The sequence below is a fragment of the Oryctolagus cuniculus genome, chromosome 4, assembly GCF_964237555.1.
Source record: "Oryctolagus cuniculus chromosome 4, mOryCun1.1, whole genome shotgun sequence".
In the NCBI taxonomy this organism is placed as follows: domain Eukaryota; kingdom Metazoa; phylum Chordata; class Mammalia; order Lagomorpha; family Leporidae; genus Oryctolagus; species Oryctolagus cuniculus.
Genome location: NC_091435.1, coordinates 6,746,352 through 6,772,812, shown reverse-complemented (window position 1 = coordinate 6,772,812; position 26,461 = coordinate 6,746,352). Strand labels below are relative to the sequence as shown.

General features: G+C 50.8%; 1 protein-coding gene across 5 annotated transcripts in view; it reads left to right on the top strand.

Moving 5' to 3' along the window:
* KCNJ15 (potassium inwardly rectifying channel subfamily J member 15) overlaps positions 1 to 26,461 on the top strand; it is a 44,391-nt gene that overhangs the window by 8,250 nt on the left and 9,680 nt on the right. The window contains exons 1-2 of one of the 5 annotated variants that reach the window (XM_070071821.1): positions 19,743 to 19,940; positions 20,050 to 20,148. The exons of 2 other annotated variants lie outside the window; for them this stretch is intronic. The gene's annotated coding sequence lies outside the window, so the exon portion shown is untranslated. Of the gene's footprint in view, positions 1 to 19,742; positions 19,941 to 20,049; positions 20,175 to 26,461 lie in introns of those variants that run through there. 2 more of the 5 variants (XM_070071819.1, XM_070071820.1) reach the window with 2 other exon arrangements.

Below are 26,461 nucleotides of genomic sequence, written 5' to 3'. Positions count from 1 at the left end.
AAAAAATGATTAGCTGGAACAAAGGAATGAAGACCTGGACCATAGAGGTGGCTGTACAGGGGGGCAAGGGAGACACAGGTGTGCTAGGTACACCCAGCAGGTGGGACCGGTGGCTGGCACTGGGCTAGGTGCTGGGGTGGGGAAGGACTTTAAAGTCAGAGAAGTGGGAAAACAAGCACCTCATTGTCAGGACCCCAAAAGCAGAAGAAACTGGAAATGCAGTTCAGCAGGAGGCTGCTGGTGGGCGGCAGTGGGCGCCCTGAGGCTCTGAGTGGTGGTGGCGGGGGGAGGTGGGTCGGAGAGAACGTGCAGGATTAAAGACACTGAGAAAGAGACTAAGAGGAGCATGACTGGGAGGAGTGGAGAAGCAGAGATCCACCGAGCAGCAGGAGAAGGAGCTGTCCGCGAGGCAGAGGGAGATGACACCGCCAATGATACCATGTGTGGAGCTCCCTGGACCCCCACATCGGAGCAGGGCAGAACGGGGGTCCTGGCACGTGTGGAGCCGAGGGCCGGGGCGGTGCAGAGTCTGAAGGTAGCAGAGCAGGCAGCTCGCACTCCAGACACAATCAGGGGCAGTGAATGGTGACAGCTGGGCTGGCAAAGCCGAGGCCTCGGAGGCCGGGAGGGTGGCTGCCTCGTGGAAGTCTCGCAGTCTCTCGCTGCAGGTGCACCTAACTACTCCTGCACTCTCCCTAAAGTCAACCCAGGTCTTGCGTAAGTTCACACCATGCGAACACTGAGCTGGGGCAGGTGGTGCTGGTGTCCCCATAGTCACATAGCCTGTGACAGTCACTGGAGGCACATAGGAAGATTCCCGAAACAGAGGGAGCTGCTGGCCGAGGCGCTGGAGAGACTGCAGGCCCACTCTTGAATACGTCGCCAGTGAACAGGCAAAGATAACACAGTGTCCCAACGTGCTGATCACTGCGCTGATTAAAGCAGGACCTTTCGAGTTCATGCTTTCCTAAGATCCGTGACCTTCGGAACACGAGAGGATCTGACAAAGGCAGTGATGATGGTGGAGAATGAGACGCCCCGCGGTGCTCGGCCGGACCGCTCCTAGCTGCTGGCTTTGAACCTCTCGCAGTTTCGAGTCTCATTTGTACTCTCAGTGTCGTTTTTGTGCAAAGCTCTATCTTATGCATTTGAACAATATGTAGAAAAATCCAGAGGCCGGCGCCGCGGCTCACTAGGCTAATCCTCCACCTAGCGGCGCCGGCACACCGGGTTCTAGTGCCAGTCGGGGTGCCGGATTCTGTTCCGGTTCCCCCTCTTCCAGGCCAGCTCTCTGCTGTGGCCCAGGAGTGCAGTGGAGGATGGCCCAAGTGCTTGGGCCCTGCACCCCATGGGAGACCAGGAGAAGCACCTGGCTCCTGGCTTCAGATCAGCGCGGTGCGCCGGCTGCAGTGTGCCAGCCGTGGTGGCCATTGGAGGGTGAACCAATGGCAAAAGGAAGACCTTTCTCTCTGTCTCTCTCTCTCTCACTATCCACTCTGCCTGTAAAAAAGAAAAAAAGAAAGAAAGAAAAAAGAAAAATCCAGAAAATTTAGCCTAAATCTTCTTCGCCAAAGGCAATTTCATAGTATGCATTTTGGAAACTTCTAGATGGGGGTGTACTTGCATGGTGCCCCCTAAAAATGCGCATGTGTTACATGTTCATGAAAGTTTTTAAACCGCACTTTTTGAAAGTAATACAAATGAAAGGCATTGAAATAAACACATTTTAAAAAGGAAGTGATTTAATCATCCTAAGCCTCTGTAAAGTATGACGAGACCTGTTAGCAGAACTCGTTCACGGATTCCAGGAGGTCCCCGCTGATAGAGCGGAGGTGAACATGTTTTGTAAACGGCGAAGTGCCATAAAATGTATTATCATTCGCAAAATCGTCATTAAAGAAAGAGTACGCGGAACCCTGCAGAAACAACGGAACAAGGAGGGAAGAGAGCAGCTAGTCCAGGAAGTCCGCCGGCAAGGGAAGGGGTCACTGATAAGAGGCAGCCTGGCCTCCGGACAGCGGCTTTGCAGTGGAAAAGTCCAGGGATGCCATCCCCCGGCCACAGCGCCCCGGGAGCTCCCTGACGCCCCGAGCCTCCTTTCTCAGCACGTTGGGTCCATGGGAAGCCACAAGAGAGGTCGGTCCTTCTCCCTGCGCTCCAGGCACCCACTTCCCCTGGGACCACCTCGCCACCCCTCTCCCCAGCAGGCTGCCCACACGACGATTCCTCAGGCAGCTGGGGGAACAGAGGTTCCACGGGGAGGTAAACACCCTGGACTGGAGTCCCCCATGACGGGGCGACCCTCTCCGAGTTACCCAACTTCGTTCTCATGTGTCAGACCCAGAGAACCGCCTCCCACGGCGATGACAGGCGAGCTCAGCACGTGATTCTTCCGCAAGTGTCGGGGAAACCACTTCTGACTTCTGTGTCATGACTCGAGAGGGAACACACATTTTCAAAATGACCAAAAACGATTCCTACTTTCTCCCTAAGGATAGTCCCTCTTTAATATGGTTTGGCTTTTAAAAACAAATAAGCAAACAAAAAAGCCACTTTATAAAGAAACCCCAAAATCTAGATCAAAGTTATGATCTTAAAAAAAATCTTCAGGCCGGCACCGTGGCTCACTAGGCTAATCCTCCGCCTGCAGCGCCGGCACACCAGGTTCTAGTCCCAGTCGGGGCACCGGATTCTGTCCCAGTTGCCCCTCTTCCAGTCCAGCTCTCTGCTGTGGCCCGGGAGTGCAGTGGAGGATGGCCCAAGTGCTTGGGCCCTGCACCCCATGGGAGACCAGGAGAAGCACCTGGCTCCTGGCTTCGGATCAGTGCAGTGCACCGGCCGTAGAGGCCATTTGGGGGGTGAACCAATGGAAGGAAGACCTTTCTCTCTGTCTCTCTCTCTCTCTCTCTCTCACTGTCCACTCTGCCTGTCAAAAAAAAAAAAAATCTTCAAGCAGCTTTTTTTTTTTTTCAACTTCTAAAAGGGATTCGACCTGCTGGTCTCTCCAGTGCTGACGAACAAGGGTTGAGTCGTGAGAGAAGGGAGTTTGTTTCTATAAACGACCAAAGCAGATTAAAGCAGAGATTTTCCTTATGATTATTCCTTTTTCTTGAGATTCTTCTTTTCTGCTAAGAACACCAAGAAGTGTTGGAAAGGTAACTTTTTCCTGACCATTTTAAGGAGAAATGAGTGACACACAGAGAAAGAATATGAGCTTGGCGTACGAGTGAGCCCTGCTCTGGAATTCGGGTGGGTCTAGGAAAAAGCAGAGACTTCAGTGGAAAACATATGCGGGGGTGTGGGCAACCCTGTAAACTATAAATTTCCTGCATACTGCTTGAGCTGGTGTGCAGAGAAACCACAGGACTCTGCAACCCCAGACCCCAGGTGTCCCGGGAGTCCTGACTGTAATTATCAGCAGTCCTATAGCTGGATCGCTTGAGTCTGCTCCTTGTGGAACACCTGCCATTGTCCCCCAGTGCTATCTGTGGGATGACCTGCTCCCAGCAAGTCTCCCCACTGCCTGACCTCCAGTCTAGCCACACCCCCTCCCTCCTCTCCCCTCCAAGACCCCCTGCATTCACCCCCACCTCACTGCCTTTGTCTGCTCCCTTTCCTGCAAGGCCATTCTTCCTGCTTCCTATTAGATATTAATTATCCGTCTTCTGCTTTCTATCCTCATAGAGCCGGACCACGTTTGCTCTTCCTGAATTTTGTCTTCTTCAGGCTGAACAAAACCTGGGTAATGCCCGTGCCATGCAGGACCAATCAGGCACAGCGTCCCACTTGAGCATGGTTGGCCTAGGTCTCTCCAGCTCCCCCAACCTGGTGACTGTCCCCTTGAGGCCTGAATGCACCTTGCACTTGACCCAGCTCGAACCAAGCTAGCTTTTGCAGGGAGAAGAAATCACTTGTCCAGAGTCATGGCCCAGTCAGTTACCTTCGGGAGGCCTCTCACTCCACAGTCAGGAAGACCCCGCGTGTAGGCGTTGGCGTGAGCTTGCGGGTTTTATGTCACTGCCCCCAGCACAAGGTGATAACCACCCGATCTGGGGTTTGAACCCACCTGTCTGGTGCCTGTCCTATGCTCTTCGTACTATAGCACATTTCTTCCCGATCACCGAAACGCCAACCCAAAAGTGAACGTGGGGTCACGTTAAATGAATCTGCAAGGCCGGCGCCACGGCTCACTAGGCTAATCCTCCACCTGCGGTGCCGGCATACTGGGTTCTAGTCCCAGTCAGGGCGCCGGATTCTGTCCCGGTTGCCCCTCTTCCAGGCCAGCTCTCTGCTGTGGCCAGGGAGTGCAGTGGAGGATGGCCCAAGTGCTTGGGCCTTGCACCCCATGGGAGACCAGGAGAAGCACCTGGCTCCTGCCATCGGATCAGCGCGGTATGCTGGCCGCAGCACGCCGGCCGCGGCGGCCATTGGAGGGTGAACCAACGGCAAAGGAAGACCTTTCTCTCTGTCTCTCTCTCTCACTGTCCACTCTGCCTGTCAAAAAATAAATAAATAAAATGAATCTGCAATCATCCCATTTGTTAGCACCAAGGGAACATGACAAAGGCTGCACACCTGAGCCAAGGCCTACGTTTATGCTAAGACCAGGGCAAAACTTTAGTCCTCACTCTTTGCCTCCTAGGAGAAGACTACAACAGCCTAAAGGCATATCCGTATGTCAGGGAGTATGTGGCTATCACCAGGGTCCAACATAATTCCATGCATCACGAGGAGATGGATGTGCAGCAAATGTGTTTACAGTCTGATTTCTCCAACAGCCAAGGGCGTATCTGAGCGGCAGCATGGCCCAGCTGCTCCCCCAGTGGAGGCAACTCTGCGTGGGCACCAGCAAGCGCCAGAGTAGCCACGTCCCAGCTGATGTCTTTAAAGAAAGCTGCGCTTGTAGAATTGCTGGGCTTGTTGAAATCGGAACCAGGTCCGTCTGTGTCTCTGCACTTTAACCAAATCCACCTCGCAGACAAAGTTTCCGGGATTTCCGAGAAGGTGTTCCCATGAGAGATGAAGGAACAGGGAGGCCCAGAGCGACCTGTGGCCTGCCCGAGGCTTTGCAGCTCTTGAAGAACTCATACTCCTGCTGTCCGCAGGCCTCCTCCCACTCCAGACGGTGCTAGAGAGGCAGAGAGGAACCCAGGCTCAGGTGGAAGTGAGAGCGTGAAACCGGCTTCTAATTTGGAAACAGAGAAGAGAGAGAAGGAAAGACATCACAGAAAATCCCATCAACATTTGGAAGTTTTGAAAAGGCCCATAAATACGGACAGTTAGCATGTGCCAGTTAAAACAATGGAGCGACTTTAAAAATGAGGACAAGGGCACGTGATTGCCTCTGTCCTGGACCGGTGTCGGGCGCCCCTAGCCCTTCCCCGAGTGCTGTCCCTGCCGAGCTGGCCCCATGAGGACTTCCCTGCCCCGGGAGCAAAGCAGTGGCTTCCTCTCCGGAAGCTGTGACCCGGAGCCGCTCTGCACGCTCCGAGGCCTCCTCCAGCTCTGGCTGCCCGGGAGGAGAGTCATCATTGTCCCACAGCTTCTGTCCACTTCCTGCGTGGACGGTCACCTGGGAGCAGCTGGTGCAAGGAAGAAAACGGCTGGAGACACGCACGTGGGACTCGAAGGCCCGCGACGTCCAGCCCGTGGCAGGGCCGGATGCTGGCGTGTCCCTGTGTGCTGAGAATAATTACCCAGCACGAGGGGCTGCTTTACAAACAAATGGAAAAAAACCTACAACCAGCAGCCTCAGCCTGCCCCAGGACAGGAAGCGTGGGGCCCTCGACAGATTTAATAGCTACGCAAGTGAGAGGCCCCGCCACGCCACTTCTCCAAGGTTCCAGAGCCCCTTAGAGAGAATTCACACGAGAGCGTGAGTACCTGCTGTCCCCAGACCTCTGATGAGTAAGAAGGTACCGCCCGCTCCCCAGGCCTCTGTGGGAGTTAGTTCTGCTTGGTAGGTTGTGTTGGCAAACAGCTGTAACAGAATCCAGAGCTCTATCAGATAGAAATACCTTGTGATGCCAGGAGACGGTTCTGCACCGGTGAAGACTGAGGTCTCGTGCTGTAAAGCCCTAGTGGCTCCAGGGCTCTGCCCGCGCAGGTGGGCGAGGCGTGCTCTGAGTGGGGCCAGAGGCCCCTTCCTCCGGGGGAGGGCACGGTCCCGCCTCCTGGCCCAGCGGCCCAGGAGCAGGTGGCCTGCAGGAGCAGAGCACACGGGTTTCCTCCTGCAGAGCCCGGCTCTCCCACCACGTTCTCCTCTGATCTCTGGGATCCCAGCTGAGCTTGAGCCCCCGCACTTGAACTCCAGATAAGGCCCCCAGGTGCTTCTAGCTGACCAGCCAGTCTGGGCCAAAGGGACGGGGAGGGAACACCTGGACCACCATGGGATTTCTGGAAGGTTCCACCTGAGCAAGACTTCTTACCCACACATGTGATATCTTCACTAGCCCCCCGTCTGTATTTCAACTGGTCTGTATGAGGCCACTTCCACGAGTTTGTGGAAACAGAATTAAAAGATAAGTTTGTATTGGTGTTAGAGTTTTGAAATTGTGTATATCTAGAGTTTTCAAGAAGTTCATGGAAAATGCATACTATGAAAACTATGCACAAAAACATCTCTTAGTTTATTTTCCATGAACTTTGAGGAGTGCCCTCCTGGAGTGCTCTGGGAGCTGAGTCATATTTGGGGAGATTTATTTTCTATTTCATGCTACTACCTTCCTGTCTATTTGAAAAAGTTCCTTTTCTCTAGATGTTCACAAAGCAATTTTCCAAGCTTGCAAATGTTAGGACCTGTGCATCTCGAAGTATTTTCTGGTTGGGCTGTTTGAATACCTTACCAGCGATCTATCGTCACCCTAGTGTATCATCCATGGCAACTGAGATGTCTCCCACCAGGGCTTAGGTTGTGTATTTTCACAGTGAATTCATGTGAAAACGAGAATGGTCTATGGAACTAAGAGCTTTGTGTGCGCAGACCTGACACCGAAAGTTAGGTGTACACACAGAGTTGCAGTAGCGTGGACGTCAACAGTGAAACGTTCGGTGTTAATGTGAGAGAAGTGCCTTCACTTTCAGGATTTCACATGCGCTCTAACAGTTACCATTGACGATGCTGGAAAAGAACTTTGAGGTCATTTCATCCAAACCTCTCATTTTACAGATGAGAAAAACAGCACTAATTGATAGCTAGTGATATTAAATTATAGCTCTTCTAAAACTAGATAGCAGAGTCGGGAGGCTTCTTAATGTGCTCAATTGCCATATGGATTCCATGCACTGATGAGTTTGCTGTGACCTTGATCGTTTGCATTCTGTGGCTTTCCATGTTGATGTTTCTAATGTGGCATCTGTAATCCACAGCCCCAGCAACTTTTTACCACGGAGGCCTTGCTAATCCCCAGCGCGGGCAGCCCACCTCTCCCATACTCAGCCAGGGCTCCAAGCATCAACAAAGCCATGTGTGGGTAACCAGACGCCAGTCCACGCCTGGCATGCCTGGGACCCTCACAAGGCTCCTGCTTCTGGCTGGACCCTTTCTCTGCCTGGTGCTGCCTCTCCTGCATGTCCCTTAGGAGCTAGCTCAGGTTGGCTCCACATTCTTCCACCTGTACCTGTTACCCAAAAGACTGGACCATCATTTCTTTAAGTAAGATCGCACTTCTTCAATTGCCATCCTCTTTCCCTCAAACACTTTCTATGACTGTATTATCTTTCTCCCCCTTCCCCCAATCTAGAACAAAAGCCTCTGAGAGCAAGCACCTTGTTGGTGCAAATGTCCCCATGTCTGATCAGAAACAGAAGGTGATGAATAGTACAAATGCTGTGCATACATCTTTTCCCCCTCCCTCCACTCCGGGGGAAGCAGGTGTCTCCGACCCTTCTGAGCGGTGCTTCCCAGACAGCATCAGTGCCTCCTTCCCTCTCAACTCTTTTTAAAATATATTTCTTTACTTATTTTTATTTATTTGAAAGGCAGACACACACGCCCACACACAGAGAAAGGGGGGGGGGTAGAGAGAGATCAGGACAGAGAGAGAGAGAGACCTTCCATCCACTGGTTCACTTCCCAAAAGGCACCTGGAACTCAATCTGAGTCTCACACATGCATGGCAGAGACCCAGGTACTGCAGCCCACCCCTGGTGTGTGCATTAGCAGAAAGCTGCAGTCTCAAGTGGACCTGAGACCCGAGCCCGGGGGCTTCGCTGTGGGACGCAGCATCACCAGTAGCGTATTCACTGTTGTGCCAGTGCCTGCCACGCCTCAAGTCTCTGACGCCTGGATCGTGTCCCTTTTCTTGAAATATCACCTTCTTGGTTGTTCACACTGGAAAATGTACATAGTGCCCAACTGCCCAGCTGTTCTTCTCTGGTTCCTGGGTTGGAAAAATCTTCTGCCCTCTCCCTCATCACAGTCACTAAGACTGCCCTCCTCTGCTTTCTTATTTCGGTATTTTTCTTCCTTGCAGAGCTCACTGACTCACGTATGGTCACCTTTTGCTTCTAAGCACAGTGACTCCAAAGTCTCCAGCTCTAGTTTGTTTGTTTGTTTGTTTGTTTTTAATATTTATTTATTTGAAAGGCAGAGTTATGGAGAGGCAGAGGCAGAGAGAGAGAGGTCTTCCATCACCTGGTTTACTCCCCAGATGGCCACAACGGCCAGAGCTGAGCTGATATGAAGCCAGGAGCTTCCTCCAGGTCTCCCACATGAGGGGCCCAAGGACTTGCACCATCTTCTACTGCTTTCCCAGGCCACAGCAGAGAGCTGGATGGGAAGTGGAGCAGCTGGGACTCAAACTGGCACCCATATGAGATGCCAACACTGCAGGCGGTGGCTTTACCCACTATGCCACAGTGCCAGCCCCATCCAGCTCCAGTTCTGAATTCTTGGGCACCTCCAAGCAAAAGTGCGCGGAGCCAGCTTCACCACCGTGCCTCCCTCAGTGCCCACTGCATTTCTCCTGAGAATTCCTCTCTAATAGGCAGAAGAACGAGAGCCCCTTCATCTCCGGTTCACCCATCACCATTTCAGAGTTAACAGGGGTGAAAACTGTACCTGATGGTGAACTCACATGGTGACCAACCCAAGTTCACGTACAGCCTCACTTAGACAAACCCAACAGTGCCCTAAATGATTTCCCTACCATGGTCCCCCTCTCAATCCATCTGTGCTCCTGCCGTCTTTCTGGCTGTCAAAGGAGTTTTCAGCTTGAACTCAATCTCCTTATAAACTTCTTTGCCAGCGTAACTGCCGGTCTGGTTTCACATGAACTTCCTTGAGAGCCCTAAGTATTCCCAACCATGGATACACATTAGAGTCAAATGGGAGCTTCTTGAAACTTAGCCAGACTCAGACTCTTACTCATCTGCCCCTCCACCAGGAGGTTCTGCTTTGATCGCTCTGCATCAGAGCCAAGGCATTAGTGTGTCTTAAATCTCTCCCAAGGGCTGCTCATGTGCGGTCACAGTTGAGAACCACTGGTGATTGATGAACCCAATGACTCAATCAATTGAGCATACCACAACATACTTTACCTCCACGTACTTTTGCCTGGGCAATTCCCCCTTTGTCAGCAATCCCTTTTCCCTATTTCTGAATTCTACAAAAAAAAAAAAAGCTTCTTTGAGTCTTCCAGTTGAAACAAATCAGTGCTCCTTGTCCTGGAAATCCATAGCCCTTCTGTCTACATCACGTGCACTCATGTGAGCCAGGCAGACGCTGTGTTGGGAACGGATGATACAGAGCGGGGTGAGGCAAGGCCCCTGGCTATAAGCGGCTGATTGCCTTATGGGATGTGACTCGTGGCCCAGGGATATCAAGTTCTATGAGAGGAGTACGGAAGGGTCCGTGGGATACTGATGAGCCATCAAGAATTCTGTGCTACTTGGTAACAAGTTTATTTAGATGCAAAAATTTTTGGAAATCTATGCATAGCTTTTTTTAGTACACATTTTACATGAAATTGTTGAAGACCCCTCATATTTCAAAGACCTCGATAGTGTTTTTGTTTTAAAGATTTATTTTATTTATTTGAAAGAGTTACAGAGAGAGGTAGAGCCAGAGAGAGAAAGGTCTTCCATCCTCTGGTTCACTCCCCAGATGGTCACATCGGCTGGAGCTGTGCCGATCTGAAGCCAGGAACCAGGAGCTTCTTCCAGGTCTGCCACATGGGTACAGGGGACCAAGGACTTGGGCCATCTTCTGCTGCTTTCCAAGGCCATAGCAGAGAGCTGGATTGGAAGTGGAGCTGCTGGGACCCGAACTGGTGCCCATACAGGATGCCGGTGCTGCAGGCCAGTGCTTTAACCTGCTGTGCCACAGTGCCAGCCCCCTCCATGGTGTTTCATAAGGCTAACACAGATACCAAGTGAATGTAGATCAAGAGGACCCTGCCATGACTTCATGTAAATTTTGTGCATGCTTGCCAGGGCAAGTGAATTAAGTGAATGAGGAAGTGACGTGCATGGACATAATTGCACTTCTTCAGGGGAAATCTGCAATCATTCAGGTCCCGCAGGTGTGGTTAACAGACCCTAAGAAGGAGCCCACTCCCGGAGAGAAAGGCTGTGTCTGGCTCCCATCCACTCTTTGGGGATATTAGTGAGTCAGCCTAGGAGCCACCCACCAAGAGTTCTTAAGGGTTAGTTCAGCTTCTAAAGGATCTGAGTCATAGAAGATAAAAGGAAGTGCTTCCTAACAAGGCAGATTTCGACATTACGGAAATTTACTTCCCACAGAAATAGAACCATGTGCCCGTATACACCACTGTGAAAGAGCAGTTTTCACGTGGCACGCGCAAGACTCCACGTGTAATGATAACGCATAGAAAGCACTCACAGGTTTCAGACCAGGTCTTTGACATGTCTTCATTCTTTAATGTGCTGGTTGATTATTCATCCATTTATGGATACATTTATTGACTCATAGATTCAGGAGCCATTAAAACATTTTGGAGCACCACCCTGGGCCAGGGACTGTAAGACCTCAGACCTCAGGTAAGCAGTGGAAGCGTGGAGGGCCAGTTAGGGTTGGCACAGGGATAGAACGGAGTCAGGTGCTGGGATTCGCCCACCAACGTGGACAGATGCTCCTACTGGAAAGGTTCTAGTTGCTCAGTAGATGGCGTGACTCTGAAAAGAGAAGCAAGCAGAGAGTGCAGAGTGGGGGCTGGCACTACAGTGATTTTGAAGACTCCATGGGGAGCTGCACCAAGGGGGCTGTGGGCGGGCAGGAGCACAGGAGATGAAGACAGGGACTTTTCAGGGGAGAAGCCTGAAGACCACGTGTCTGTGGGTCACAAAGGAAGGAAGAGCTGGATGTGGTGGCCTCTGGCTTAGGCCACTCGTGGAAGTCAAGATTCAGGAACGGAGGCAGGTTTAGGGTGAGAGTTGGCGATATCATCTCTGCTGACTCAGCACGAGTTGCTGCCAGGGAGTGCTGACTCGGCAGGTGCAGTGCCATCGGTGTCTGCTGACTCGGCAGGTGCAGTGCCATCGGTGTCTGCCATCAACAGGCAGAATGATCTTTCTCTTCTTCGCTCATCACTACAACCACTGTGTAGGATCACTCTCTCTGAGACCCAGAACTCCTTTTCCAGAGCTGGAACTCCCCACACGCCTCTTGCTTCCATCCATTCATGTGCACATTGAACAAGTATGAAGGCCCACTGCAGCATGGACACTGGCACGTCCGCGATCAGATAGTGTAGCTTACATTCCATGAGAGGCATGCGGGTGTGATGGGCCAAGAGCTGGCTTTAGAGTCAGACCAGGAAAAACATTTTGTCAACATGGCTGACTTGCTAGGTGACAGTTAGGTGACTTTAGGCAAACTTCTTAACGTATAGGAGGTGTCATTTCTATAATTTTCCCAGAGCTATTTTGAAATTTGGATTAAAGGTATATGAGCTGCAGATACAGTGCTGGTCACATGTACGTTCTCACAGATAGCAGTTGTTAGCTTGCTAATTGTTATAGTCAGATGTTTGTAAGTACTCAGATAATCCCACTATGCTAAGATAGATATTCTGGGAGACAGAGCACAGGGAAGCTGGACCTATGGGGACAGGCAGGGAACGCACCTGTCTACCATGAGGTCTGTCTCAAGAGAGAAGATATGAGGAAGCAGGTGTACAAAGCAGGAAGGCTTCCAGCAGATGTCTCACCCTGTCGGAAGACAACACTCAAGCAGGAGAGGACCAGTGCACTTGGACAGTCATGAGTCATTCAGCATGGCTTAGGCAGGTGGCAGGCTGGGGAGTGGCTGGAGCCCAGGGCGAGGTAGAGCGAGCTCCTGAAGGGTCTTCCGTGCCGTATTCACAAGTCAGAAGCGAAGCGTTGGCTTGTAGATACTAGGGGCCACCGAGCTGGGCAAGGGAGTGTACTGGGGACAGCACCAAGGCTGCTCTCTGGAGAACGCTGTAGAGGAAGAATGACTTAAGACAGGAACCTCAACCGTGAGCCTGCTGGAGTCACAAATGGAAAAAGGTTTAAGGCTGTAACAAAGCAGGGGCGGTGGGAAGGGAGGCGGGGACAGCATTAGGGCATATAAGATAAATTAGGGGTCCGTGGAGGTGGATAGCGAAGTAAGGCTGGATTTAATTTGGGGTGTCACTGGGCAATCAATTAGAGAAACAATAGACAGCTGACTGCTGGTCTTGCAGTGATAAGAGTGACCTTGGATGGATACACAAAGTTCGGGCTTCTCGGATGATAAAGATGGCTCCAGGTGCCATGGTAAGGGATGAAGCACTGTGTGTTTAGTGAGGGGAAGGTGATTGTGGAGTGTGGGGCCTTGGGGAAGATGCTATTTGAAGGATTGTCAAGAGGGGAGGAACCTAGAAATGGAAAAGGGGAAGGAGTCTACAAATAGAACAGAAAAGTAGGGGATTGAGAGAAGACAGTAGCATCAACCTTGATGCTTGAAGTACCAAGTCAGATGAAGAATGAAGTGTGTCCACTAACTGGGCTAGCAGGGGTTCCAACCAAGGCGAGTGGCAGACAGTACTTCCTGTAGCATCATACCTCATCACCCAGCCAGGAGGAAGCTCCTCTCCACACCCACTAATCCTGCTTCCCAAGGCTTGGCTTTATGCTTTTATCCATAGACAGAAACCTGATTTTTTTCCAATATCCACTTCCCCCAAACAAGCATTTTGGCCTTGTAATCCCATGAGTATAATTACCGATCTCTGAGCCAATGTTGTGGCACAGTGGGCTATGTCTCTCTCTATGATGCCAGCATCCCATATGAGCACTGGTTTCAGTCTTGGTTGCTCCACTTCTGATCCAGCTCCCTGCTAATATACCTGGTAAAGCAGAGGAAGGTGGCCCAAGCGCTTGGGCCCCTGCCACTCATGTGGGAGACCTGGTTGGAGTTCCAGTCTCCTGGCCTGGAGTCTCCAGTCAGGCTGGCCTGACCCAGCCTCAGTCTTTGTGGTCCTTTCGGGGAGTGAATCAGTGATTGGAAGATCACTCTCTCTTTCTCTGTCTCTCTCTCTCTCTCTTGCCCTCTCTTTCTGTAATTCTAAATAATGTTTTAAAAAATGATCAATCATCATGAGCAAACAGGGGAGGTCATGCAGAACAAATATGACACCTTGGAATTGCCAAGATATTTCAACCAGGGTTTCTAGTTCCACCCACTGCAAGGTGGGCCATGTGGCTGAAGATATGGTTGAAGGTAGAGCCAAGGGAGAGAAGTAGGCAGTGGCAAACCAGATTTAATTCAGGGGCCAACTCACTGCCCACAGCCAGCTGAATGGTCTTCCCGCCTCCTTGTTGTCTTTACCAGTCTTGGATACACCCTCTTCAGTGTGAAGCTCATAGGAGCACTGAGTCCCGGGGGCTTGTCTTACGTTTCTGTGGACCACAGGTCTAGTTTTAGAGGAAGTACCTGTCCAACTCACCCACCTGTCGCTTTGCACTGACACCAGTTACGCAGGAGACAAGATGTCGATATTTGAAAACGTATTTGCAATCATTCTTGCCTAGTACAAGCTGATTCAAAAACTCAGCTAGAGAAAATATAACAGGTCAAATTAACCCAAAGTCATCCTCTGAAAGTGTAATAGGACATGAGAACACCAACTGCTGGGTAGCGCTCATGAATTGAGGGATTCATTTTATTCAGTTGCGTGTGTGTGCATCTGTGTGTGTGCATGTGTGTGTGTGTGTGTGATGTTTCTCCATTTCCTTCAGAAGAGAGTATTTATAACTCGTTAGATCCCAACCACCTGGTTTCCCAGGGTCAAGGTGTCTGGAGGGAGGTGCTATAGTCAGGATGGAAGAGACTCCTAACAGCACTCTTCTGGTTAATGTGGCCCCACGGGATCCTTGCTGACCAGGAGTGGTCAAGTCCTTCGTTTCCAGCTCTGCTCCCTGGAAAGGACGTTTCTGGATAAACGCCAAACGGTGGGACACGCTCTCTGACTACAGGGGCGTTCTGCACCACTGTACAGTGATTACAAGCAGCGCTGTCTTTCCAGTGAAGCAAGTAGCAACCTGGGACTTGCGGCCAGCAGTCACAACATCTGTCCAGCAAGCTCTCGGAGGCCCTGCCACAACAGAGCTACGTGAGAGAGGTACGCCGACGTCGGCTCCCTCGGCATCCACACGCGGAAGGGATGTCCTTCTCTCTTCTGTGGCTAGAGTGATGCCAGCTATGACCATCCGGGGGAGACATGAGAGAAGACTCACTCCGCTCGTTTCCTGTGCTCCGCGTCCTGCGGCTGCCAGAGGCCGTTACCACGCGTGGTGGGAGCGCTGGGCCTCCAGCCTCAGTGTCCCTGGGCGCTGGTTAGCAATGCAAGCTCAGACCTCACCCCAGGTTCAGAATTCGCTTTTCAGTGATCCCCAGGGAATCTGTACGCACACGAAAGTTTAGTAAGCGTGGATCTAAAGGAACGGCCTGGAAAATTATCACCTCCTCAAGAATCCCTTGGAACAACGTGTGCATTATATGATTTTTTGTCCTATACTGATGCATTATGGACATGTATATTCATTTGTTTATTTGATAGAGTGACAGAAAAAGGGGGGAGAGAGAGAGATCTCTGCACTGATTCATCCCCTAATGGCCTACAGCAGCCAGGGCTGGGCCAGGCTGAAGCCAGGAGCCAGGGACTTAGTCCATAAGTGCAGCAGGAGGTTACGCCCACGGACCATCCTGGATTGCCTCCCAGGTGTGTTAGCAGGGAGGTGGATCAGAAGCAGAGTGGTCGGGACTTGAACCAGCCTCTCTGATCTGGATCTGGGTGAGGGAAGCCCAAGCAGTGGCTTCGTCTGCTGCACCGCAGGGCCTGCCCCTATTATGTACACTTACAGGTATGCACTTGAACAATGAGGAGGACCAAGTAGAAGCTATTCTAGAGTAAGTCTATAATTTTGTCCCTGGGTCCACTTGGAGTACATCCATATTGGAGACACCTGGTGTAGGAAGCAACCAGAGTGCTGAGGGGAGGTTAGGAGCCTCTGGGTACAGTGGGCAGTGTGCATAAGGCCTCACGGGAAGGCAAACGCATGCAGAAAGTCATTGTGGGGCTGAACTGCGCATGCTGTGGCCATGTTTATGATTTTAATCAACTTGAGAAATGTACAATGCATTTTCTCTTTGAGGTAAGATGTCGTAGGCTCGTCTATATTCTCCAAGTTGAAAGAGGAAATCCAAATCCTTTAGATTGATCATGGAAACCTGGGGCGGCCTCCCAAGCCCCGGCGTGCCCAGCTGTGGACTGGCCGACGCACTGCATACAGGATCCCCAGCTAAGGTACAGAGGTCACTAACTAGCGGTCCTGCACCCTGGGCACAGCCTCCAGGCACCCTGCCCCTCCCTCCCTACACGTGCGGGCTTTGTGTGCACCACTAGGGATGAAGGACGAGCAGACATTCACCCCTTCAGAGTCATTCTAGGGAAAGACAGGCTCCAGAACAGCATTGCAGCAGTGCCGTGTGCGTTGTTCTGGGTGTGGGCAACAGCAGAAGGCAGAAGAGAAGAGAGAGGCAAATGAATCCTCAGAAGCTGGAGGTGACGTGACTGGGGGAGGTGATATGATTGCGGGAGGTGATGTGAGCTGGGGAGGTGATGTGACTGGGGGAGGTGATGTGACTGGGGGAGGTGATGTGAGCTCTAGGAGGTGATGTGACTGGGGGAGGTGACGGCTTGGGGAGGTGATGTGAGCTCTAGGAGGTGATGTGACTGGGGGAGGTGACGTGAGCTGGGGAGGTGTGACTGGGGAGGTGATGTGACTGGGGGAGGTGATGTGACTGGGGGAGGTGACGTGAGCTGGGGAGGTGTGACTAGGGAGGTGACATGAGCTGGGGGAGGTGATGTGACTGGGGGAGGTGACGTGACTGGGGGAGGTGATGTGAGCTCTAGGAGGTGATGTGACTGGGGGAGGTGATGGCTTGGGGAGGTGATGTGAGCTCTAGGAGGTGATGTGACTGGGGGAGGTGACGTGAGCTGGGGAGGTGTGACTGGGGAGGTGACATGAGCTGGGGGAGGTGATGTGACTGGGGGAGGTGATGTGACTGGGGGAGGTGACGTGACTGGGGGAGGTGATGTGACTGGGGGAGGTGACATGAGCTAGGGGAGGTGATGTGACTGGGGGAGGTGATGTGAGCTGAGGGAGGTGATGTGACTGGGGGAGGTGACGTGAGCTGGGGAGGTGTGACTGGGGGAGGTGATGTGACTGGGGGAGGTGATGTGACTGGGGGAGGTGACGTGAGCTGGGGAGGTGTGACTGGGGAGGTGACATGAGCTGGGGGAGGTGATGTGACTGCAGGAGGTGATGTGACTGGGGGAGGTGACGTGAGCTGGGGGAAGTGATGTGACTGGGGGAGGTGATGTGAGCTGAGGGAGGTGATGTGACTGGGGGAGGTGATGTGACTGGGGAGGTGACGTGACTGGGGGAGGTGATGTGACTTGGGGAGGTGATGTGACTGGGGGAGGTGATGTGACTGGGGGAGGTGATGTGACTGGGGGAGGTGACGTGGGCTGGGGGAGGTGATGTGAGCTCTAGGAGGTGATGTGACTGGGGGAGGTGAGCTGGGCCTGGAGTTTTGAGTAGAGACTTACCAGGCACAGGGCAGAGAGGAATCTGAGGTGAGGGACTTGCCTGAGCAGAGCCCTGGGCAGGAAATCTGCTTCATCAGCAACCTCTGGGTGAAGTGCAAACTCTTCAGTCGATTAAATAAAGCCTTAAATCAACATGAAATAATAGCCCTGATCACTTAATGAAAAGTTGGTTCTTGGATTTGTGCAATCAAAACATCTCTCACAGCAAATGATTTCATAGAATTGGCTGCAACCGTGTGTGGAAAATTTCTCAGTGGAACGCAGTGAGTGGTTCTCGTTTAGAGTGAAATCTGCAATGCTTGGGAAAGATCTGTGCTGGGGAAATTAAATTTTCAGATTAACTCCATAAAGATGGAAAGTCTGGTTGTAAACTCTTTCTAATTCTGTTTTCCTTTGAAGAGATAACTGCTGGTGACGCTAGACGCATATCATGCTCTTGTCACCTACAGAGAGACGCTGAGAGGGGCCCTGGATAGTTAGTGGTATCTGTTGCCTGTTTTCAAACACGTCCGGCATTTTGACATGCATAATGTTCCAGCTGATTAATAGTCTATAAACTGAAAGCCATGTCTGTATTGCAGGAGATCCAGGCTGCCCCACATGTTTGGATATCATAGCTAAATGTAGAGAACACTCTAGCATGGAATCTCGTTACACATTGCCTATGAAGGATCTCTTATAATCATGACCCACTACTCGGTCAAAGGGTATGAAGAACTGGCTTAAAACTTTGGGTGTCTACTGCCAAAATGCTGCCCCCAGCCCCACCGAGAAAGCAGCTATGCCAAATTCCTTTAATCAGATGCCACCTGTGAAGGCATTTGTCGACATAGAATGCCATGTGTCCCTGGTGCATCTGTGTTTCCTGGACCAGTGGCTCCCTCCCCTGTGCTAAGTCTCCTACTGTGCCTAGTTCAAGGCTGCCCAGGGCTCAGTCTGCAGTTGCCCAACCTTTCGCTGTCTGGGGGAGACACATCCACTTCCATGGTTTGAGTTCCTTTCGTAGACTAAGTGCCAGGGCCTTCTCCTGCCCAGCCTGCTCTCTTGAAGGTCATGTCCATCAGTGCCCCAACCTCCAGCCTGGCCCAGAGTCTCACCCTCTACATCAGGATTATGCACAAGAGTGAGCTGGCTGCAGGCGGATAGCCTACCAAGACGTTCAAGCAACCTGGATGTCCTGTAACATACGCATGTTCTTAAAGGGACAGGAAGATCCAGTGTCGTCTAAATCAGTACAAAGAAACCCCTAGAAAACAAGAAACCATGTCATGTCCATTCCGAGAGGCCAGGAATCCTTGGCAACTTCGTCTCCCTCCCCACCACTGCCCCAACATCCACCTGTCAGGGATGCCTGATCCCTCAGTCTGGGACATGAAACTCAGGGCTCCTACCTTGCTGAGCTCAAACTACTGGCATCGGTCCTCAGCTTTGGCTACCGAAAGCACCCATTAAACAGACCCCAAGCATTGCCTGTGCTTTCCATGTTTCATCAAGAATGCCCCAGTCCCTTCTTTTCCTGGAATAAAACCCCAGGATTCTCCCCGTGCTCCTGGTGATCCTACAATGAAGGCAAGGGGCAGGAAGGACCCACAAGTCCCGTGGGGTGCGGCTCTGTCCTCGGCCCCTACCCGATCCTTCTACCCCTTCTCCCCTGCTCGCAGCTTCTTCTCCTTGGCCTTTGCAAAGGCCGTGAGTCCCTCTATCCTGAACCCTGATCTGTCTCCCTGCTCACTGCGGTGCCTGTCTGGATACTTCTCACTCTTCACATCTCCAGCTCAGCACCCCCTCCTCAGGGGAGCACTGCTGGACCCCAGCCCAGGATGTGTCCTAGGCCCCGTGTTCTAGCCCATCTCCCATCCTGGGCTGTCTGCCTCGTTCTTCCTGTGGGCGTCTTCACACCTCTTCTCAAATGGTTTCCTGATGCCTCACTCCCCTGTTCCAGTGAAAGCCACACAAGAACAAGGACCCAGGCCATGTCAGCGCCACTGGCTCCCAGCAGGTGCCACACGGTCCCGGCATACAAATCAAAGTTGCAGTGTCGACAAGCCTCTTTGCCTTTTCAATGGCTTTTTAATTGCATAGGCATAAACACGGCTTATTCAGGGCATGAGGGTTCTTGTCGATTTATGAGAGCTGGAAGGAATCACAACCTTAATCCGCGTTCACTTGTGGTCCGTGTGATTCTGCTTGGGAAGACGTGGTCATCGCAGCCAGCGTTGGTAGTAGCTAACTCTTCCGCAGGAACCGGTACGAGCAGGTTCATTGTGTATTTTGAGCTCATGCAAGCCTACGAGACGCAGGAATTATCACGATTGCTGTTCTGTAGGTGAGGAAATCAAGTCTCAAAGGGGTTCAGAAAGTTGTCCCAAGCTGCACAGCTATTTTTTTTTGACAGGCAGAGTGAGAGAGAGAGAGAGAGAGAGCAAGAGAGAGAGAAAGGTCTTCCTTTTCTGTTGGTTCACCCCCCAAATGGCCACTACAGCCGGCACGCTGGGCCGATCCGAAGCCAGGAGCCAGGTGCTTCCTCCTGGTCTCCCACGCGGGCGAAGCTGCACAGCTCTGTTAACAGAAACAGCGACTGGAATTTTTAATCTTTACACTACGCTGCCTCTCAAGGATTTCAGTTTAAGTGCCGAGGAGGTAATGTTCAACCTGACTTTGGAAGGGCAGGTGGGAGTTCACCGAGAATGGGGAAGAGCAGAGAACCTTCAGGAAGGCATTGGTCGCCTCCAGACTAGAGCCTGCAGGGCCAGGAGCTGGTGGGGAGAGGCAGCTACACACCCAGGTCCCATCCTGAAGGGAACACGGATCAAGGGGAGGCAGGGCCAGGACTTGCAAGAGGATTTGTGCTTCTCAAAGGTAACCCTGGCTTTGTGTTGGCTGTGGGCGCTCTGGAGGACTTAGGAAGGGGCGTATGGTGTGAGTAGTGAGTCCTCGGTAGATGAGTAAGCTCTCTGCTCCTTCCCAGCGAGACTTGAGATGAAACCACGGTCACAGGAAGCCGTGTGTGGCTGAGTGGTGCACTGGCTGCTGGGGCCGCCCTCGGGATTCTGAGAAGAGCCACGGGGTAAGGCTGAGAAGACCGAGAGCCGCGTATGTATCTGGGCTGTGTTTGATTTCCTCCTGGGTGTCCGTGCAGGGCAGAGGACGTGGGAATGGAGCCGCTGTCGCTGTGATGTCAGCCCGCTGTTTCACTTATTAGCCACCCAAGTGCGGGCAGGGGTGTCCTTTTGGAAAGGGAGCTAGCGGTGAGTCGGATGGCTAAGCCATCCAGGCGTTTTTATCAGTGTGATGCCACCTGACCTGGCTAGCGGCTACAGCTGTCAACAGAGGGTCTGTGCAGTGAATTTCGCAGTTCAGCCTGAGTCCCACGGCAGGAGCAGAATTCCTGCCTTGGGGATGCACAGGCAGGTATGAGCCGAGCGCCTGGAACCCCAGCAGACGATGGGGAGAGCCCGGTGGGGATCTGTGACCCTGGATGAGGGGCGAGGGATGGTTTCTTGGTTTATTTGCAGTCGCCTCTCATGAAAATTTCCATTTGCTTCACTCTGAACGTGTGCCACCGATCATGGTTGTAGTAGCAGCCGCTGGGACTTTGTCATAGTGGAAATCGGACATTCCTTCTCCACGCTGCAGGCTTTTCGGGGGTTTTGAAATAGCATTTCTGCTCACCACAGCTTCAGGACGATAGCTCTGGCTTAATAGTTACGAAGAAGACCTTTTTGTTGTTTTTCTATGTTGAAATGAGTGTATTTCAATACTATCGGTGCCTTTGGTATTCTTAATTCTTTTATTTTTTTCTGTTTGGATGACTTATTATGAAAAGGCAGTCATGTGTCTCACCAGTCCACCAAAAAAGGCACAAAACACAAAAATGGTTAACAGCCCCCAAGCCAAAATATTACAAATGCGACCAGCTTGGTAGATGGGCTCACGCCTCGGTCGCGCCGTGCCTGAAAAGCCCTCTCCCTGCCCACAGCGGTTCAGAGCGGAGCTGCTGGGAAAAATCTCGACTGCTGATCTTGCAAAATGCTGTCTGTACACGAAACCCTGTTTGTAAGATTTTGGCCTTCCGAGCCACTCTTGAACATACATGTGCTCTTTCTTTGGGATGCCAGACATAATAAACAGAAACCCGTGAAGTTTAAGTTCATTTTGGTATAAAGCTTTTTTGAAATGCATGCATTTTTCATAATGCACATTTCCCAAGAACTTTTAAGCCTACATCGCATATACAGATGTAGGCTGCACATCTAAATTGCTGAATGTGCAATAACCATGTTTGCCATTAGCCCATGTCAAACATTTCATGGGGACCATACTACTCTCAGAATGATTTGCTGTCCATTTGAGATTCAGAGGGACCTGGCATCCTAACGCCATGAAAGATGGGCTGGGAGTCCCCCAGCTGACAACCCACAGACAGCAGAAGGCGTTTTCTTTCCCTGCTTTTACCCTTGTTGACTGCTGAGGTCTTGGACTTGGATTCTTCGAGGACGTATTTTGAAGTTTGAAGTTTCTGAACACTCAGATCACAAGCATCGGTGTTTTCAACGTTGGGGAAAGCAGCTCAGAAGTAGTTCTGGTATTTAAGGTAAATTGACCACAAGCCAAGAATTTTTATACTGATTGTGTCCCCCTGGGATGCTATGTTAGAGAAATGTGGTCGAACTTCTAGACTGATGGCGAGACTGGATTTTGAAACTTCCTGACACTCATTTCATTGTTAAATAACTGGGTTCCAAATCAAGGGAAAGTCGTAATCTTTTGTCTGGGATAAGTTTCCAAGCCTGAGCACAATACGCATAAAAGTCAACAGGGCGAAACATTCAGCCTCGTATGCAGGTGAATCACAGCCAAGCCAGCTGGTTGTCAGTGGCATCACTGACTCCAACAATTCCTAACTTACTATCAGCCAAGGAGAAGGTAGCCAGCATGAAGCCAGAGAGGCAAGCAGCCTGACATTGCTGCCTCTTTATAACGGGCCTGTTCAAAGGCACACATTAACGACGTGTTCTCTAGACATCTGCGTTTTCAGCACTCCAAAAAATATTGATTAGGCGACACAAGAAGAAGTAAAATGTGAGTGGTAAAAGATGCTTGTCTCAATGTCCTTGTGAGAGAAAGATCTAATCAGGAGAAAATCCCTATGAAATCTTGTAAATCATAGAATGATTTACAACAAATGTGAAAATGCAGTGATTCGGTCTTAGCAACTTCTCAAATCACACAGAGAGATAAAAAAAAAAAAGCAACAAATATCCTTGCTGGCTTCCCAGTTATTTTCTTCCTTCTTAAGTGCGCCAACTATGGCCGATTTGAAATCACATTAAACAAAATACCTTAAGTGAACTACTTGTTTCTTCCCGACTGCTGTCTGCAGAAGCAGGTGCCGCCCACTGGGACTTCTCCTGGTCACAGTCAGGCAAGCCCAAACGCCCTGCATTTTCCCTTCCTGAACCCAGGGGCTCCATTTTGAGCCACCCCCTCCTCTGTGTTGAGTGCGAATTCACCTCTACAAGAGGAGGATGTCGGGGCAGCGCGGGGAAGTCTAGTGCAGCATTACAACTGGCCTCGTTTTTCTCCCAGGCATAAATTTTCCTGTTTTCACCAGTCATCTCCCAACAATGCAAGTCCAAGCCACGCTGTGATTAAAGGGGAGAAAATGCTTATTACCCACGTTCCCCGCATGTTGGAGCACGGAGAGACTTGGGGGTGGTAAACCAAGGGGAATTCCACGCTGGGAGCTGCTGCACCATCTCGCTCTGTAGGAAAGTTCGCTGCTAATAAGTAAGAGTGTTCAGCTAAAGCTGGTCACTTGTAACAACAGACAGATGTATTATGTTTTATTTGGGTTAGACGGTTCTCTTGCAAATAAAGGGCCTGAAATTAAACTGTCTTTACAAAAATATTCAGCAAATGATACCTCTGACTTATTCCAGTGTTTGGATTCTTTGCCATGGAAAATGGAAAATGAGCCTCCTGTTGAACCCAGTATCTGTTTAAACTTGCCTTTGCCGAGCAGAGAAAGGTTGACGTTCTATGGAATGAAAAAAGTTTAAAAAGGGTCTGTAGTGGGGAGTGAAGGCTCTAACTATGCAAACCACATTTAGGGATGGGAAAGGAATTTTTTTTAGTACTTATGGAATTTAAAACAATAATAATGGAATGGAAACATAGGGGGAAAAAAGGCTAAATATTTGCCCACAGAGGCAAATTGAATCATTAGGTGCTCACATGCTATGCAGAATGTGGGATTTGTCTTTACAGCAATGCTTGTTGATTTTCCACTGCATCACACGGCTGGGCAGACCTCTCCAATCCACCATGCCACCGCCGGCAAACTTTAGCCACACAATCCATTTGGAAAGTGAGTTCTTTGTAAGACACAGGTCCTTGGGAAGTAACCCCCGGAAGTTCTAGCTCAGCAGCTCAGGTGTGGGGTCTGAGACTGTGTTTGTGGTGAGCGCTCCCAAGTGGTGTTGGTGCTACAGTTAAGTGGGTGTCGGGACTCTCTGTGCTGTCCTGTCCAGTGTCCTTGCTGGCCAGTGAAGAGGAGGATAGCTTATGTCAAGACATTTCATGACAGCCAGCAGACCCAACTACCTGCCCGTACAATGCGCTGAGAGTCACAGAACCTTTTTGCCAGCCCTGACCTTGTTTCTGGCTCGGCAAAACTTAAGCACATCCCTCAAGCTTTGGGACTCCCCTCTCCCCAGCTTAAAGTGGAGGCATCCGGTCAGCCCAGCTCTCCTTGAAGTGTTCCCAAACATCAGGGAAAGCTCAAATTTCTTGTACATGTGATTTCAATATTTCTTGCACCCAAGTAAACTTATCTTTTAATTCCATCTCTTTCCAGTGAACTTGGTGAAGTGCCCTTGGGTATACAGTAGAGCAGGTTTCTTAACCCTAGGACTTCTCAGAAGCTGTAATCTTAAAATGTGTAAGGGGAACCTCCCAGGGGTGGAGACAGCGGGTGGTGGGAGCTCGGTAGGCAAAGCTGTCCAAAATCGTTCAACCACCAGTCCCTGAACCGTACACATAAGGTCCCCAGCTTAGCCTGCCCAATCCTAGGAGCTCAGATCTCTCCTGTCTGTGTTCCCAGCCAGTACAATGTTGAGGGTCATTCAATGATGGTACTTGCCATCCAAGGAGAATCCTGAGGGCAATTGTCAACTGATCATTTCTTTATAAAGATTTTATTTATTTACTTGAGAGGTAGAACTACAGACAGAGGGAGGGAGAGACAGAGAGAGAGGTCTTCCATCTGCTGGTTCACTCCCCAAATGGCTGCAACGGAGCTGGGCCAGTCCGAAGCCAAGAGCCAGGAGCTTCTTCTGGGTCTCCCACGCAGGTGCAGGGGCCAAGTACTTGGACCATCTTCCGCTGCTTTTCCAGGCCATAAGCAGGGAGCTGGATGAGAAGAGGAGCAGCTGGGACATGAACCAGAGCCCACATGGGATGCTGGTGCCACAGGCGGAGGCTTAGCCTACTATACACAGCGCCAGCCTCTGATTGCTTTTATTTTCCCCAGAAATTCTCATTTTCTCCCCTAGGAAGATACACTTGAACTTCTGTCCCCTAGGAGACTTCAGCTAAAAGACCAAAAATTCTGTCTGGCAGCCATGATGCTTAGATATTTCACCCTATTGACTTTCTCCACCCTCTCAAATAACAAAACTGAACTTGAGACAACATAACATAGGTGCTTGTTCATTTTTTTCAGATTCTCTGTAACTCATTGAGCAGGGGGGTCGGGTGGATCCTGACTCTCCAGGTGTGGTTGCAGGAGAAGCAGTGTGCACCACCTGGAAACCCGCTGACCCTCTGACCCTAGCCCTGCAGATCCAGAAACTCCGGGCTGGCTCCCAGACACGTGTTTTTCTCAAGCCCTCCAGTGATCGGATGCTCTCTGAAGTTAGAGAGCTGGTGTTAGAGACCCCAGAAGCAGGGACTACTGGTTGAGACAGTGCACATCATCTGGAGTATGGAGATAACCATAACCAATAATAGTAGCAGGACCTATTCCAGAATGTGTTTGAGATTACGATAATGGCTACCACCTCACATGAGGCCTTGTAGGGTAAGCACTGAACTGACCATTGCTATTTAGTCCATAACGGACACCACATCTGGTTAACTTCTTTATGCCCCACCATATGGCACTGCGGGGAGCAACGCCCAAGCGAGTTAATTTTTATGATGATGGTAAGAGAGGAGCCTGGTTGGCTAATGAAGTCCTCCGGGTAGGACACTGATGGGCAATTGTGAGTTATTTCTCCCCTCTAAGCTTAGTTTCTTCATTATAGAGAAAATACGTCCTTTACAAGGTCAAGAGAAGGGTTCAATAACAGTCCCTGCCATTGTGTGGACTTTAAATTCTTCCTTCCCATATAAAACTGATAGTTTTATCAGTGATGTGATGATCGTGGTCCCCAGGACAAACCAGTTTGTCCAGGAGACAACAGATCCTGAGGTCACCCAGTCCAGAAATCAAGGGCTCCTTGTTCCACGGCACTAGTAGAATGATGGGATAGGGTGCATTTAGGGCATCCCTAACAAGCTTTCTTGCCATGATAACTCGAACATTGACTTGGAAGTCATTTAAGGAGCAGAATTTTTCACCTTCTGTATGTTGTCCTTTGGGATCACACAAATCTCTCTATTATAATCTTATTGACTATGGATTCTTTTCGTATCCAGTGTTGAGTCATAGAATGACATTCAGAGTTTACCTTCGGGATATTTTAGGGTTCACGTTTCTTTTAAATGTAGTGCCTTTTACGTCCCAAGATCCACAGTTACGTAGTAAGGCTGTCTCTGTGGCCAGGGTCGCTCCAGGTTTCGCTTCAGCAACAGCGACTCCAAGGACGGTGTGGCTCACAGCAACAAGAACTTTTTCTCCCCCTCGTCACAAGCCAGCCGTGTTTCAGCTGTTGCTCATCTCTCCTCCGTTTTGCCCTCTGAGAGAGGGACAGGCCGATCTGAGACCCACCTGGGAGCAGTTGCTTGCCCTTCCACATTGAACCTGACACCTGCTTTCAGACATAAGCCACCCCATTGCCCACAGTCAGTCATATGGCCATAGCTGACACAAGGGAGTAGGAGACACGCCTTCCATAGGGCCAGGCCCAGGAAAAGGGCCCTGTGTGGACAGACCCAGCAAAATGACCCAGCAAGTGGCTGGAGGCCACATACAACCACCTGGGCAAAGACAGCCCCGATTTCCAATTTCCTGTCTTTCAGACACAGGTCCCTGTGGTAGTGGAAGCCAACTGGTAAACTTGCCATCTTCTCAACTTGGTTCCCCTCCAATTCTTCCAATTCTGTTGAAGAAGAATGAGCCAACCCACAGCCTCCAAGGAGCTGTCACTCTTCCC